This window comes from Triturus cristatus, chromosome 3_2, assembly GCF_964204655.1.
Source record: "Triturus cristatus chromosome 3_2, aTriCri1.1, whole genome shotgun sequence".
In the NCBI taxonomy this organism is placed as follows: Eukaryota; Metazoa; Chordata; class Amphibia; order Caudata; family Salamandridae; genus Triturus; species Triturus cristatus.
This window is the reverse complement of record NC_140584.1, coordinates 1,229,534,757-1,229,552,826: the sequence shown is the minus strand read 5'-3', so window position 1 is coordinate 1,229,552,826 and position 18,070 is coordinate 1,229,534,757. Positions and strand designations below refer to the sequence as shown.

General features: G+C 44.2%; 1 protein-coding gene across 1 annotated transcript in view; it reads left to right on the top strand.

Annotated features, from left to right (window-relative positions):
- LOC146859531 (CD5 antigen-like) overlaps nt 1–18,070 on the top strand; it is a 628,425-nt gene that overhangs the window by 398,341 nt on the left and 212,014 nt on the right. The window lies entirely within an intron of this gene.

Sequence of the window (18,070 nt, the reverse complement as noted above, 5' to 3'; positions counted from 1 at the left end):
CACTGCAGACGGGTAGGACAGTTTCACTCTGCTAACTCAACATGTTTTTATAAATTGTTGTTTTTACAAATTGGCATTTTGCTGTGGAAAAGCTAGTAGCCACATTGGGGAGTGCAGGGTCACAGCTGACAACCCAACAGTGCTAACTCCTGCATAGGACTACTAAAATTGATACTTCCAGACATCAAAATAATTTCTACATTAAACCTGACATGATGCTCAATTCGAATTCAATATAATGTTTGCACATATAGCAACTCTAGAAAGTTGTTACTTTGTTGCCCTCCATTATCCAGTGACCATTTATGGTTGCCGGGCACAAGACAGCTTCTGCCCTCCTGGGGGGAGCTATGAATGACTCTCAGGAAGAAATACATGGGACCTGACATTGGAGGAGGTGTGACCTCTCCCTGGCAGGAAGGCCAAACAGGGTGTGAGCCCAAAAGTTGAACTTCAAAGGGAAAGCAACCTTTGATGAGAAACAAGCAAGAGGGGATTCTCTTTTGTTCCTTGCAGACACGGTGGCATCAGGGGCATCAGGGACAGGCTGAGAGAAGCCACTGCTAAACTGCTTTTCTTTGGGCATCCAGATAGTCACATCTTTGGGATGGGCTAGGGAAGGCCACACAAATAGATAGGGGTTCTGACATGCTTAGACTGGACAGAATGTTGCATTTTGAGCTAGCCACACGCCACACTTCACAGGAAGTCATCACTAGGTGGGAGGTGACCCAATAGCCTATTGGCCGGTCATTGCTGCATCCCTCAAAGGGACAAACTGGGCTTAAAAGTGGCACCCAGACCTTGGATCACATCTGTACTAGAGGAAGGAACAAAGAAGGACTGCTCTGCTGTTCCTGGGACCCGGCAAAGAGAGACTGTACAAAAGACTGAGCTGCACCTGCTGCTCCTTGGGAGAGCAAAGAGAGAACCGTGCCTGTGATGCCCTACGCAAAGAAAAGTCATCCCCAAGGCCCAGACTGGAGATGTGACTCCAAGAGTCAGTTGGCTGACGCCCAGTTATTTGTACAAGGCCACAGAAGCTGAAGAAGCCTGCCTTTGTGAGTTGGTAGCCAAAGACGCCTGATCACCATTGAGTGCTGACGTTTAGCTTGGGAGACAGAGTCCCAACTGCTCAGAAGTTGCACCCGAGTATGATATACCTGGGAGAGTCATCGGAATGCAGTGTGCTCACACATCAAGGATGTTACCATTAGTTAAAGGGAACCACTGGATGCGCTGTAAGTGGAGACCAGTAGACCAGTGGCAACAGTTTTTTGTCTGGGCTTCACCCAGACATCGAACCCTGTGGCTGAGGTCTTATCACTGTGTTTGTGGACTGATCAGTGGCCCCAAGATAATCCCTCTCATCAGCTCAACATCCTCAGTATCCTTGAGCATCTTCAGCATCCGGTATCCCTTGCATCAGGACCACTTCAATGATTCCCCTTGTCACCAGCTCAGCATCCTCAGGATCCTTGAGCATCTTCAGGATCCTCCATCCCTTGCATTAGGATCAGTCCAATAAAGGCTATGGTAGTTCACCCGTAGAGCCTGGACCTCAACTGGAGACTGATTTGATGGCAGGGTAACAGTGCATCCAGACCTTATGGCCCTCTGCGACCAGAACCATGATGGATTTAGTGACCCCAAGCGTGCTGGGATGGTAGCTGTGCATCCAGCCCTTATGGCCCTCTGCGACCAGAACCATGATGGATTTAGTGACCCCAAGCGTGCTGGGAAGGTAACTGTGCATCCAGACCTTATGGCCCTCTGCGACCAGAACCATGATGGATTTAGTGACCCAAAGCGTGCTGGGATGGTAACTGTGCATCCAGACCTTATGGCCCTTTGTGACCTGATCCATGATGTATTTAGAGACCCTAAACGTGCTGGCAAGGTAACTGTGGATCCAGACCTTATGGCCTCTGTGACCTGATCCATGATGGATCTAGCGACCCCAAGCGTGCTGGGAGGGTAACTGTGCATCCAGACCTTATGGCCCTTTGTGACCTGATCCATGATGTATTTAGAGACCCTAAACGTGCTGGCAAGGTAACTGTGGATCCAGACCTTATGGCCTCTGTGACCTGATCCATGATGGATCTAGCGACCCCAAGCGTGCTGGGAAGGTAACTGTGCATCCAGACCTTATGGCCCTCTGCGACCAGAACCATGATGGATTTAGTGACCCCAAGCGTGCTGGGAAGGTAACTGTGCATCCAGACCTTATGGCCCTCTGCCACCAGAACCATGATGGATTTAGAGACCCCAAGCGTGCTGGGAAGGTAACTGTGCATCCAGACCTTATGGCCCTCTGCGACCAGAACCATGATGGGTTTAGTGACCTCAAGCGTGCTGGGAAGGTAACAGTGCATCCAGACCTTATGGCCCTTTGTGACCTGATCCATGATGGATTTAGAGACCCTAAACGTGCTGGCAAGGTAACTGTGCATCCAGATGTTATGGCAGGTGTGATTGCATGGTAGTTTAAAGCTTTATTAAAGCTCAGCATTTTTACAGCGATCTCGGTCCATTTCAAGGACTTACTGCATCTGAGAAATAAATGCAATGATTAATCATTTCCTTGAAAATTCATGTCTCCAAATACCCCTGTGGATTTTTGCTGTTAAGAATTTTATTGAAAGATAAAAGTAAAACATGTTTTTATAATTGGGATCAGGTTATTTTTGCTCCTGATTCACAAAGGTAAACTAACAATTTGTTGTAACTTTACTACTTTTTGGTCGTCACAAAGGTATTTACGAGTAGTATCTTTATGACTGCTGAGTCTCCCCACTCGTGGCGGAGACTTGGGCCCATATTCTGAAAACTGGAATGCAGCGCCGCCTCCAGAGAGGCTGCGCTGTGCTGCGTTGCGTGACTGGGAGAGAGCAGGAGAGCACCATATTCACAGAGATATGGCGCTCTCCTCCCCTTTCCTTAGTGCCGTGCTAATTTCTGCTGCAGTGAACCAGGCACAGTGCTAGGGTGGGTGCCAGAGTCCAGCATGGGTTTTGTACTGGAAGGATACACACTTCAAAGCTTTTCCTACTTTGTATGTGTGCTGCACAGTGCAATACGCATGCAAAGATGGAAAATAAAGGAAAAATTAAAACATTTTGTCTTTTAACACATGCTTTTCAGCGGCGTTAATTTTTGCCACTAAATCCTGTCTACTAATGTTAGTAGATAGGGTTTAGCATCAAAAAGCATGGGTGGTTGCATGGGAACGCCCATGCACTACCCATGTAATGCTCCCTTGACGTTAGTTTTCAATACAAACAAATGCCACAACCAATTAGCATTGGTTTGTTAATCCCAAGAAAGGTTTAGCAAAGGGTTAGCATTAAAAAAGTAACTCTAACCCATCACTAAACCTTTGAGAATCTGGGCCCCGGAGTCTCCGCTCTTGGGTCATAGACTCCACACTTCAGACGGAGCACTCCGCACAGAGAGAGATAGGACAAATGGGAGTGCAAGACTGCACATAGGTCCTGCATCAGATACCACATCATGTAGTATATTTGTAGTCCTTCAAATAGTAGTAGAAAATGCCAAATATGTGCAATCTCAAGACTTCACCTGTTCCATATGCACATGTGTGCACATCACATAAAAACAGCAGAGTGTGGGAACATTTACCTATACATTGGACTACATAATGGGTGAGGAACACAAGCAACTTGGGTGACAAATGCCAGCAAATGTGGATGAAATGTGAGGGGAATAGAGAGAAGTAATGAGCTACATTGAGAGTGTCTTTGAGGGATTTGAGACAGTCCTCACCCACCTCCAAAAGATTGTCACCAACATCAAAATACAGGAAACTGGGGTGTTGTTGCAAACAGAGGGCAGGGTATGCAGGTGCATGAGCAGCTGGGCAATACTTTTTCTCTTGAGCTACTAGTTGGGTTATGGCCTTTATGTAGGTTCACAGTCTGTTGTCAATGATGACTGGAGGAGAATTAACACTGTCCCTACATTCCATCCTGAAACAGCTCTGGGAGCCTTTCATAATGTATGTGATTCAAATCAGTACTAAAGAGCTAAGAGATATGCCAAGATAACGATTGGTCAAATGTGTTTTTACTCTTTAGGGGCTATGGAGTTAAGGGTTCCTTACCCTTTGGGAGTAAAGATTCCTCCAATTTTCAAATTTCCCCAGCCCCGTCGACATCTCTAGCATTACCTGCAAAAGCCAGCTTGACGGTTGATGTCTATGCATTGAGTGAGTGAATTAACTTTTTGTTGTGTTGTTCTAATGAAAAAGAGTCTCATCGAAATCAGTGGGTTGCAAAAACAACCAACAATTATGCATCTCCCTTGGGTATCAGGGGTCATGCTGTGTGGCGCATTGTCCTATTTTCACTGGCCCTTATGACAGACGCCGTTGCAAACCTCAAAGTTTGTCAAAAAACGCACACATTCTCCTCAAATTTCTGTGCAAGAAAGTTAAGAATCTATAGTCATCCACAAATTTCCTACCACTCCGGGTACCCAACTGTCTCCCGATCACAACAGTACCCCACTTGTGTGAGTGAGCCAAGAGACCGCCACACATAACACCCTAAAACATGTAAAAAGATCAACAATATGGGTAGCTGGTAGGCACCGCCCCAAATATTATTTGTGGCCGTGCTTACCAACCACAGACCTTTTTGAAAACTAGACACCCATGGGATTTCAGGGTGGTGTGTCGTGCATGGATCCAACAAGGTTTTCTTACCCACAATCTCTGCAACTTCCTTTGACCTTCATTTGTGACCTTCAGCCACACAACTGGGGCAGCATTTGTTTTGATTATGTGAGGCATTACTGGGTGGTAGGAATGTTGTGGATTTCTGGTGATTTTGGAAGTTTCCATCACAGAAATGTAAGACAAATGTGTGATTTTAGGAAAGGGTGAAGTTTGCAGACCATTTTGGGAATTTTGGGTAAGAAAACCTGGTGAGTGCCACACAAGGAACACCACCCTGTAATTCCTGGGTGTCTAGTTTTCAAAATGTGTAGGTTTACTGGGTTTCCCTTAGGTGCCGACTGAGCTAGGGTCCAAATTCCAATCTCAAAAATCGACAGTTACCCACATTGCGAGAAAAAATATGATGTGTCAATGTTGAATGCTAGGCACTTACCTGTCATTGGCACTGTGAGAAGAATGCCTGGTACATGCTGTCCACGAGTTATAGTGGGCACCTTGTACCAGTTCAAGCAACCCTTATTGATGAATAGGTTTAAAGACAACCTTTATTGAAAGCTAACCTAGTGGTAGCTATGGAGAGCACCCTTCAGACTAAGTCTTGAAGGAGTTTAAAGCAGCTTGGTTTACCAGATTATAACCTCTTGAATTACTAAGTGAAAGGAGAATCACACAAGGTATATATAAAATATATGTATTTATTTCTAAACACTATCTACTAACCTCTTTATGAGATTAGAGTCCAAGATACACAATAATGCAGTTCTAAAACAACAACAAATACAGAATATACAATGGGCCCCAGGGGGGGACCAAACCATATATTAAGAAAGTGATATAAGAACCAAGACTTGACTAGACACAGTGACTAGAGCACGTAGAATCGCTGGGACCCCAAGGAACCACCCAAGGTAGTGACACAGGGGACCCACGGGGGACGCTTGCAGTGTGTGAACACAGCCGCAAGCTCCTGTTCTAGTCTATGGGGAAAGTTGCGGTTGGAATTTTACAAGTTTAGGACACTTAGGAGAGGACTTTGAGCAAACCCCTTTAGACTTAGGGGGTACTAGGGCCAACATCCACAGGAGAACCAGAGTTCTCAAGTTACCTCACCCAGGGAAACCGGGTGCATAGGTGTCAAATGGTGTCTGGAACCGTCCTTGATTTCAATGGCGATCTGCTGCAAAGTGCTGCTGCCAGGAAGAAGAGAAGTGTCTGGGGTGATCCAAGCCTGGATCGAAGTTCAAAAGGACCTGAAAGCAGAGGGGACAGAGTCTGGGTCACTTGCCATGACCAGGGGCATGATAGACGAATGCCCACCGATGTCAGGTGTTTCAGGTGCGAAGAGGTGAAGCTTGACTCTGCACCCACGAGGACCAGGAGGTGTTAATGACAACCAGAATCTGGATTTGAGCTGTACCACAAAGGATGTCGAGTGCTGCGATGTCAGTGTGCGGATTGAGCCCAACAAGCCTTGGCAACAGCAACAGCAACCCAAGCAGGAAGAGAAATGATGCTTCGGTACGGACTATCAAGGTCCTGGGGACTCCCCAAGCAATGGAGAGTCAGGGCACATCTGGAGCAACCAGGTAAGCCCAATTAGAATTAAAGTTGCCTTCACAGGGACCCACCAGTTGACAGACCAGGGATCGCAAAGGGATCTTGAGAGAAAACACAAAGGGCCAGCTCATATTACACTCGTGGAGTGTAGACGGGCAGTCTTTGGTGGAACTGCTGCTTGGGGTCAGGGCTACAAGGAACCCAAAGCTCAGCTGCAGGAGTCCTTTGAAAGCTGATGCTTCTGCAAAGTGACACAGTGTCCAGGGGTTGGGGTTGCACGGTCGCCACGAGGAATACTGGCCTCAGACATGCTGTGGGCAGTGATCAACCTCTAACAACATGGAAACCCACCTCCTGTGTTGCAAAGTTCTTCAGAGTCTTCAGGAGCTTCAGAGATGCAAACCGGTCAAATGCGTCTTTAGGGTCTGCCTTGCTGGGGAGCAACTCCTTTACTCCAAGGGGGATTCTTCAGTAATTTAGTTCAATGTAGATTGTCGAAGTTCCAGGATTCAGTATCAGAGTTTCGTCCAGGTGTAATCTAAAGTCCTGTAGCCAGGGGATCCTATCTTATAACCAAGGAAGGGGTGGGACAAACTCTAGGGACCCACCTATGGGAGGGTCAGGAAAGAGGGGTGGCTACACCCATTTCCTTTGTCCAGTTTCACGCCAGAGCAGGGGCTGGTAGCCCCTGCAACCGGTTTGAGCTGGACTATGCACAGGGACACCAAATGTGCCCCCAGGGCAGACTTCAAAGCACTCTTGGAATACACCCACCCAGCCCCAATACACTAAAGCCTGTCTGGGAGGTGGTTACACCTCCCTGTGACAGGAAACCTATTGTCCAGGCCTCCCCCGCCAGATTTTCATCCAGCAGCAGGGGGGCAGACCCGTGTCTGTGGCAGCAGCATCCATTTTGTGATGCCAGGGCTCTGTTAAGGTGGTACCGGGTGATACCAGTGCAATAATGTTTCTCCCTCCAGAAAGGTGGAACCATACTCCCACTCCAGTTACTGATGTGGGGGTATGATCCCAAGGTGTTTGACACGAGACACAACATGTTCCCATGCAGCCAGTCCAATGTTAGCATTAACTGTTCGGTTATAATGCACTTAAGAGCACATGGTTTTGGCTGCATCACAAACAACCCCGGAATAAAGGATACGAAGGCTGCAGAGGGGCTCTGCTCATGCATGGGCACCCTCTCACATAAAACCCAGCACCCTGCCTTCAGGATTGGTAAGGCCGCCATATGGGTGACTGATAGGTTTATATGTGCAGTGATAGGTGAGATATAGTGAACCTATATCTCAGTAAGGGGTGCATGCACCACCTTACATCGGCTGCTGTAATAGTCCTGTTGTGTTATTTTGGAAGGTTTCCCAGGGGTGGCATAATACATGCTGCAGCCCCTGGTAGGCATCTTGGGTAACTATGCCCTTGGTATATAGTGTACCATATACTAGGGACTTATAAGGGTACCCCAGGATCCAATCTGGAGTGTACCTAAAGTACTGGTAATCAATTTAGAGAGGAAGCAGCTAGGCTGGGGTCCTGTTTAGCAGGGCCCCAGGCAGACTAAAGTCGAAAAACAGTGAAACATCAGCAAAAAGTGGGGGTAACTATAAGAAGCATATCCTACTCTCCTACAGGCACAACTTCTACCCAAATGTAATTGGGCAAAAGATAAGCTGGTGTGTGAGAAATAAGACATTTTGAAAAATGCCCTCTTAATCATATGCCAGTATCGGTAACCAAAAATTCAGAGATGTACAAATACCCACTTCTTCCATGCATAGTATTTGCTGCACATTTCAGAAATACGTAGATTTCTTTGATACCCATTTTTCACTCTTAATATTTTTCCATATGCGTTGCTCTATTCTCAGCGCGCAATGAAAGATCACTGTAAGGCGGGGCTCAGTTGTTGGATCTGGACAACCAGAAAACACCATAAATCACCACCATCAGGACGGTCTCGCGAGTAAAATGGTTTATTGCTTTTGTAAATCGACGATTGTGTCAAGTGACAGAAATAGGGAAAAAAGTTTTGCCTCCCTTGTTTCTGCCACCAATAAAGGTATTTTGACTGTTAGATTTTTGGATTTTAAGGATTTATACCAATTCGAAGGGTTTATGGATATCATTTTCCCCATACTAGCTAGAAAATTGTTTATCCAATGGAGGCTAGGGACTCTTCCCATTAAAACATTTACTTACAACTGGACAAAAAGGACGGATAAAATCTGCCCAGGTTGTTGCATTTATGATGAGGAAGAACCCCATATTATGTTTTTCTGTCCTGCATACAATCGACCCAGAAAATACTGGTTAGCTCCTCTATGCAGAAACTTGGGCTTAAGGAGCTATCTCCATTCCCTTAGAATATTGAAAACGAGCACGGCACCCCACATAGTATTTGCAGTTGCTAAATTTTTAATGGCCATGTGGCAGTTAAGGTCAAAATATCTTAAAGATTGATTCCTTTGGCTATGATTCTTAACGCCTTTCGCAATCGGAAATTCTTTTTATACTATGATGGTTTTTTGTATTTTACTATGTTCTTAAACTAATGTGGATGCATTTTAATGATATTGTTTTTGCATCTTTTATGGCCAAATTGGCCGAAATAAAGAATTTGATTGATTGATTGATTGATTGACAGAAAGAAAACTTTGCCATAAATGGGTGTTTTTCCTACTCATTTTCAATATTTATTTATTTCAACAGTAAGTTTCTCGGGGAAAGCATCGAGGAAGCTACGGAGTTGGCCCCCTTCTAAATTCAGAATTGTTTCTTCTCTTCAGAAATCAATAGCTTTCCGGGATCACCCATTGATTTCAAAGTAGTTTGGAAAAATGGGCTTCCTCTTTGAGAAATGCCAAAACTGTGACAATTTCTTTTTTTTTAGTTCGATCTGCATATCCTTGAAAGCTGGTAAGATGATGACTTTAGCACAGCAAATCCTTAATTTATGCCATTTTTGGGGGAAAAACAGAGACTTTTTTGCAGAGCACTTTTTTCCTATTTTTCCTAAGACAACTACGAACGTAGCTATATTTTGGCTATTTCTTGGTACCCTCCAGGAGAAGCTACAAACCCTGGATTCCCTTTTAATCCCCAGGATGTTTGACAAAATAACACAAATTTGGCATGGATGCCTTATGGGAAAAACGTTATGGAGGCCCAAGGTTAAACTACCGGAAATAGCCAAAAGGGATCAGCACTGGTGTGAAAATGCCTCAGCAGTTAATGGGTTAAGAAATACTCAAAGGTGTTGGCAGCTGGTGACCTTGCATTGACTCTCCTATGTTTGTGTTGAAAAAATACAGGAATCTTAAAGATCATATGGTCTGTTCTGCCTTTCTTACCACCCACTCTCAGTGACATCAAGGGCCCTCCCCCCTTTGTTAGACATTTAAAATCTGGGCCCTGCAGCATCTGCCCACTTATTAATGAAACCAAGATGATTATACATGGTAATGTCTGAGTATCACCCCAGAGGTTTTCTAACTGCAGTATTGATAATGTAGTGTATGTGATCACCTGCCTTTGTGGCAAACCATACATTTGCCAGACTACTCAGAAGGTTTACATTTGAATTTGACAGCATAAGAGTCGCATCGGATGCAAAGTCCTGACTGCTCTCTTGGTTGAGCATTTTATTAACTCACACGCGCCAACATTTCAGAAGGGGAAGTGGGAGATGAGGAGGGTGGATTTCTCCCATTGACTTCTATTGAGGCCAGAATCGGGTCTATTGTCATGTACTGGGACGAAATGAAAATATAATTCTTTTTACGTTACCTGTCAGGAGCTTGGAGAAAGCGCAATGGTGGGCAGAGAAAGGGTGACAAGAATGTTGTGAGTTTAAGGTGCAGGTCCAGTACTTCTCATTCAGGCAGGAGGTCAGCAGAGCAGCAAGGCAGCGGTCCAGCAGGGGAGCAGCCCAGCAGGGCAGCATCCCAGCCTAGAGGTAGTCCTTTCAGCAGCACATCAATCCTTCTTCTTGGCAAAGTCTTCCACAGGATCAGACATGTACTGAAGAGGTGGAGCCTGAAGTTCAATATATAAACCCAGTGCCTTCTTTGAAGTGGGAGAGGTTTCTAGAGAATGAAGCGCTCAGCTTTCCAGCCTCCCCTGCCCTGACTCCAGCCTAACTTCAGGGAGTATGCAATCCTTTGTGTGAAAGCAGGACACAGCCCATTCAGTTGCAAGTGGGGCTGTACTCAGCTCCAACCCCCCATTCTGTCAGTGATGTCCCATCCAGGCACACCTAAGCTCACTATTGTATGTGGCTGTTTAGGAGGAATACACAAAGTACAGCTGCCAAAGACACCCAGTCATATGAGACAGCGGCAGGCTGCAGGCACTGAATGGCTAAGGCTGGAAAAAGACACCTTTATTAAATTGGCATTTTCAAAATTGTATTTTAGAATCTGACTTTACCAATAAAGAGGATTTTTAATTACAGTTCAAAAGACACCAAACATGAACAGGTCAACTTTTCCCATTCCAAAGTTAGCCCTTATTAAGTGTAATAATGCAACCCAATTTAATCCTATAGCTGAATTAGGTCACACAGTAGTGAAAATGAATGACTGAATTACACCCTTTCTTTTTAATTTATATATAAACTCCTTCAGAGAAGGCCCTTTTGGACACAAAAGCTGACTGTCCCCAGGTAGGCAAGCGTAACCTTCCTGTCCTCTTATATGCGGAAGAAGCAGTCCTCTTGGCGAGGACAGCTAGGGATCTACAACTTCTCCTGAATTCTTTTGCCCTATTTATGGAAGACCTGGACCTGTCGGTTAAGCACTCCAAATCTCAGGTGGGATCCCGGAAGGCTAAGCAGTCTACCTTCAAGCTCAGACTCTCGTCGATACCAAAAGACTAATGGGAGTAGTGTTTGACAACACCTGTAGTTGGTGCCCCCTGCTTACGTGGAAGAAAGGAGAATTAGTGAAAGCTTCTGCAGCTGTTTTTAACTTTGCCAGCAGAGTGGGAGGGAAACCAATAGGGGCTCTTTTGAAGATTTATCAAGCCAAATGTATTTCAATGGCCAGCTATGGGAGCGAGATAAGGGGCTGCATTGAGGTAGGGACCATGCAACCTTCTGGAAACTCTTTCCTGCGACTGGTCCTTTCCGTTCCGCAAAGCACCCCGTCCTATGTCGTGGACGAAGTGTTGGGGATGTCTTTCCTCTCAGATTAACTGGCCTTCCGTCCCTTGGCATTGTGGCTTAAGATCTGGGCTAAGCAAGAGAACTCACTTAGCAACCACATCCTATGGGATTGTCTATCTCTCGACCATGTTTTGCGCATTGGGTGGCTACAATACATAAGAGTCCGCCTCTCGAGGCTAGGCCCAGCTGATCTATTTACCGAACCCAAGTGCACATGTAAGAGGGACCTTGTTTTGGCCAAATAGTGCTTCTTAAGAAGGTGCCACTGTGAAAGAGAGGAAAAAGAGCTGTGTAAGCCTAGCGTGCGTAAGTACATTGTGTTGAAAACACTGCCAACCACTGAGCCATATCTTTTAGGGCTCAAAAGTATTTACAATCGTTTTTTATTGACGACGTTTTGGCTCGACCATTTTCACAATCTTTTGGCTCATCCCCGTGGCTCCCACAGAGGTTGGTGCCTCATGCCCTGTGGCTGCGACAGAGAGTCTCCTCAGGACATGATGTAAGTTTTAATATTTTGTACTTTTTATGCTGTTCCTAGAAAGTTATTTATTATTCCCATCCTAAAAAAATGGGTTTTAGGAGGGTGAGACCAGCTTTTATCTTTTTACAACTCCTTTTCTAGTGACACTGTTCTGTATACTCTTAACTTTTTTCGGGTTGCCGTCAGACTTAGGGCAATCCGCAATTAATCTTTTTATTGCAACTCATGTACTTTTTAACTTGTGTTTAGATTATCTGGGACGTATCTTATTTGTGATTCTGTAACCTGGACGTTGTTTTATTGTTGTTAGTTTGACTTTTATGGTTTTATTTATAAAACTGAATAAAGTTTATTGAATTGAATATTGAATGAAATACTTTATTTTGTATGGTCATTAAAACCATTACAAACTGGTTGATTAAGAATCTAAAAATCAGGTAATTGATCACTAATATAGCAGCAACAGACAACAATACCTAACAGAACATTTCATCATGTATGGCTGATAAAAACGTTGAAAACAGTTATTTGAAAAAATGATATTAATTGATGCAGTAAATCAATAATCACTTAAAAAGGCATGATCAAAGACGAGGCTAAAAAATAACCTAGTTATAATTCCACTAAAGTGTTATAGTTGACTGTGTGACCAAATTAAGTGTGCAAGTGGTTGTCCGCTGATCTTTTCTCCACCAGTATCAAAAACTTTGTAAAGCGGATATGTAAGTGCATATTGTTAGGGTCCAAGTACCCAGTGGTTGCCACTCTACAGGAGAGAATACCCTGTTTATTAAACTATTTCATCAACAAGGATCTCCGTTCAACTAGTAGACGGGAACAAATGCACACGTTGTGAATAGTAGTCTCCGTCGCTGAATGTCATCGCCTACAGACCCTGCTAGGCTTGGATCTCATCAATGGTGGAGCCAAGTCATGCATTGGCAGACTTACGGATTTGAAGTGCATATTCTTGCTTTTTAAAAAGATTGAATGGCACACAAGTAAGGTAGCCTGTTATTAACTGTATAATCATTAAAAATCATCCATGCATAAGGGAGTTTAGATAAAAGATTCTTGCCCTATGTTCTTGACAGCCGTTGCATGACTTTTTTAATTATTTTTTTGAATTCTTGAAATGAAACGGGCATAGCCCACAAATCTCTTAATTGAATGAATCTAACGCTGCGTCCAAATATTTCCCAAAGGAAGATGTTCTATTCTCAGTGGCTTTTTCCGTCCAGCTTGAGTAGTCCTGGGAATTGGAGTCAGCAGCCTTTAGCTTAAAAGGAAACATACTTTAAATTTGCAAACCATCTGGCCTTTTACACCAAATTCCGAGCAGATTTGGGAAGGTGAAGAATATTTTGGAAGATGAAAAACCTGCCTATAAATATTATCTATAATCATGTCAATAAAATTTGCCGCTATGCCACAAAAAACTTTGCAGTCATAAGTTAGGGTTGGCAGCGGCTTGCCATTTAATATTTTAACCATAAGCTCTCGCGAGACATCATGCATCGCGCGATCACGTCTTTCTTCTCGCGATCATGCACCGTGAGACAACTGAAAACAAGATGGCCGCGCCCGCGAGCAACCACATTGGTAAGTTGGCGAGCCGCAACCACGCAGAAAATCTCGCGAACATGTGGTAAAAAAACTTCCGCATCTTCGCGATATTTCCGCCTGTTTGCGATAATTTTAAACATTTTCGCGATAATTTGCGAAAGTGGATTTCGCAAATTCCGCCCACCCCTACTTATGAGCCCGCATTATCTTTAAAAATGGTGCCAAGGCAGTTATACATAAGGTGCGCAAGGTACCCACGAGTCTGCATGCTGAACTTAAGCGTGAACTGGAACGTTTGTGTGTCATGGACATAATTGAGCCCATTGAGAGGTCTGAATGGTTAGCCCTTATAGTTTTAGCACGCAAGGCTGACAAATCGCTTAGGATGTGTGTGGACTTGAGTGATCTCAAAGCCAACATTTGGGTGGATCACTGATCATTGCACAACATAAAGGAAATGTTGGCAACATTAGATGGAGCCAGGTATGTTTCTACATTTGACATTTCCTCAGCTTCTCACCAAGTTGAGCTAAGCAAAGACTCCAGACACCTTACCTCCTTCGTGACACAAGAAGGACCTTTCCGTTACAAACGCATGCTCTTTGGATTGGCTTCAGCTTCTGCAGTGTTTCAGCGCATCATGGGCAACTTATTCAAAAACACTGTGGGAGTTGTTTTTTATCAACACGATATCCTCGTCTATGCACAAACTGAGTTGGAGCATGACTGCAGAGTCAAACACGTTCTGGATACTGTAAAGTTGCATGGCCTGACTTTAAGGAGGGACAAATGTAAGTTTTTTCAGGAGAGTGTGGATTATCTGTGTCACTCCATTTCCTTTAATGGAGTGGAACCTGAGGTGAAAATTTTAGATGCCATTCAAAATGTACCGCCACCTAGAAATAAAGATCAACTTCACTCCTTTCTAGGGTTAGTGGAGTACTATGCCAAATTTGTGGGCAATTTTGATGATAAATAAAACCTCCAGTTTGCGTGAGAAAAATGCCAGGTTTGTGTGGTGACACAAATGTGATGCTCAGTTTAAACTTCTCAAAAAGAAAATTGTGCTGGCACGCCCCCTGAAAATATGTAACAGTAATGACCTGTGCATTGTCTCTACCGACGCCACCAATGTGGGGTTGGGTGCTGTTCTTATGCAAAAGAGAAGGGATGGTTGCAATGAAACCATTGCATTTGCCTCCAGGACTCTTCGAGGTGCTGAGAGCACTGACTCCACCATTGCAAAAGAGGCATTAGCCGTATGGTGGGGTGTTCAGTATTTTCAACATTTTCTGTGGGGGAATGAATTTGTTCTTATTACCGATCACAAGCCCCTAGCTGACCTTTTTACCAAAGCCACGGATAGCTAAATGGCAATACAGATTACAGGAATTTAATTATCGTTTGATGTATGTGGCAGGTGCTAAAAACAGCATAGCTGACTGTTTATCCTGGTTACCCCTTGTTGAAAATGTCAGCGAATTTCCCGATGAAGATCTCAACATTGTGTGTGCTGTGGGTAGATACTGTGAAGGGTGCACTTTCTGAGTGTGAGCAGTTACAGGCTCTATCTGAAGACAACGAAGTTAAGATGGTTGTTGACTATCTGGTTAATGGTTGGCCCATCAACAAGAATTTTTCCTCTGAACTTATTCCTTTTAAAGAGTTTGCAAAGAGTTGTCCATGGCTGAAGGAATATTACATAGGGCTGCTCTTTTGGTTGTTCTGGTATGCATGCACAAGAGTATTCTAGACCTGCCCCCATAGGTCATCTTGGTATTCGTGCCGTGAAACGCAGAGTCAGAGAGGATCTTTGGTGGCCCGGGTTGGACAGATCCATTGAGCATTATGTTAGGGACTGTTGCGCATGTGTTTTGAGTGACAAGTCACAGGTAACTCATCCCTCTCCTATTAACCCCATTGTTGTGAAGGATTCACCTTGGTGCAAACTAGCTTTTGACATTGTGGGTCCTTTTGGTATCACTGGGAGTTCTCCCTTGTATGCACTAGTCTTGGTGAACTACATATCCAAGTGGCCTGAGGTGAAGTTTGTGGAGTGTGTTAATTCCTCAGCCGTCATTAATTCTTTTAAATAAGTGTACCTCCATGAAGGGTTTCCAGAGGAACTGGTGACTGATAATGGCACCCAGTTGGTTTCCTTCGAAATGCAACATTTTCTTAGGGAACATGGCATCAAACACTTTTTAACTTCTCTTTATCACCCCCACAGCAATGGTCTTGTTGAACGCATGAATTGTGTTATCAAAGATCAATTGCAATTGGCTTTGGTAAACGGTTTGCACTGGAGAATGGCCATTGCTGACATGCTGTGGGCAGTCAGGACTACCCCTCATATCAGTACCGGCATTTCTCCCTTCACTCTTTTCAGGGGGAGGGTTGCTGTTTCCAAGTTAAACAAAGATTGGATGTCTAGGAAAGAGGTTGATCAGCATAAACTTGGCAAAGTAGCGGATGTGAGAGCAACTGTTCAATCAAAGTATGCTACTGCTTCTAGGAAAGTTTCTCCTGTTTGTGTTGGTGATTGGGTGAGTATCAAGAAGCCTGGTTTTGTTCACAAAGGGACTTCTTGGTTCTCAGCTCCGGCAAAAGTGAAAGAGGTGAAGGACTGTGTGGTGTTGTTAGAGAATGGGAAAATATGGAATAAATGTGCCATTTCCATCATTCCCCAATCCAAGATTGTGTACGTTGGAGGGAAGTTGGGTGTTCATTTTGATCATGCTTCTACTCATGCTACTACCAATGCTAGTCCTGCTCATTCAGGTTCCTCTATTGCTGATGCAACTCCTGTTCATTCTGGTTACACTTCTCCTGCTCATTCAGGTTGCTCTATTTCAGGTTCCTCTACTGCTAGTGCGACTCCTGTTCATTCTGGTTAGTCTTCTGCTAATGAATTCCCTTCCAGAAAGGGTGTTTTGTCTAGATCGCACCACTTCCAGGAGTTTTCCTTCCAGGGTAAGAGCTGCCCCTATTAACCCCTTCAGCGTGGCGCGGAGCGGAGCGGTTCCGTCATGCGCACAGCGCAACCGACGTGCATGAAGGAACCGCTCCATCATGTGCATTGAAGGGGTTAAGTTTCATGAGTAGGTTATGTATTGATTATGTTGAGTTGCACTGTTAGTTATATTTGTTTCATTTTTTTTTTCTTTGTTATATTGTGAAGGAAGGGGGGGTGTTGTGGATCTGCATTGGAATGTTGGAATGATTCCTGGTTGTTGGTTCCCTGCGTGGGACACAGATTGTACTGTTGTGGCAGTTGCTACATGGGAGCTGCCTTGATGGGACATATTAAGCAAAGTATTTACCAGTGGCTGCTGTACTTCTTTTCAGTGTCGAAGTCAACTTGTTTAGGCAGCCCAATCCAATATGGCCGCCGGCGTGATGACGCCTAAGTGTGATTGTAAGAGCACTGTGGCCGAAACGCACGTCACGTGATAGAGTTTCCAAACATAGTAGCGTCACACACATGTTGCTATGGCGCGTCGTCACAGGCTAGATTTCCAAGATGAGAGCTTAGCTGGAGAACGTCGTCACAAACAGAGCCTGGGTTTACAAGGTAGCAGCGTTGCAGGAGAGCGTCTTCACAGCCATGCAACTGCTGTCGAGATACAACAAAAGTGCCCAAAAATACACAAAAAGGGCAAGGAATATCAGAAGAACTCCGGATCTTCAAAGAAGTAACCACTATTGAAGGCAGAAGTTCGGATAAAGCTCCAAAGCTCTGATTGGCCATCGAAGCCCTGAAAAAAAACAACTGGGTCCAGAAGACAAGACCGCACCTGTGGCACTGAAGATGAAGTAGCAGGAGTAGTATTCTCCACTCATCGCCACTTGTAAGGATCGATGGATGCCAGGTAGGTGAGTTTACAAAGATTTTAAAGAGAGCGGCACAGTACAAACCAGCCAGAGTAGGCAAGTATAACAATCTGCCATTAAGCAGTTCTAGAGCAGTAAATACCAGATAAAAAATGCATGCACATGGAATACTTAAAGCGTGACATAACCAGTATACAAAAGGAAGAAAAGAAAGAATGCAACAGTTTGAAATAAGAAATATGCCAACTGCGGCACTATGATAACAAGCTTTTTGCTAGCAAAGTGATATAAGGTGTTTAATTGTTGCAATAAAACTGTTAAGTGGACAGGAACAAAGATCTGATATGCTATTTAAAGTCCTGCACTCTCGTGAGGGATATTATATGAGAGAACTTCTGGACTCTGATAGAGGAATGCAAACCTGCAATAATAAAGTATTACGAGTTACCGTTGGTTAAGATTTATAAGTGATGTTTAAATTTGTATTCCAGGCTATTTAGATCTATGTTTTTGTCTAAGTGTGCACCAAAAAATGTATCCGCCCAGACTAACAAGACTGTGATGGAGGGCCAGGCTGTGGATGAATCCCCGAAAAGATTTGAGTTCCAAATGGACATATTAAGAAGAGCTTTGAGGCTAAAAATTACCATCAATGGAATCGTAAATATTCCAAGCAGTTCAGTTACAAATAAGGGCTGAAAAGAAAAGGCAGAAATCACAAATCTAAAAGAGGTAGAGGACTATA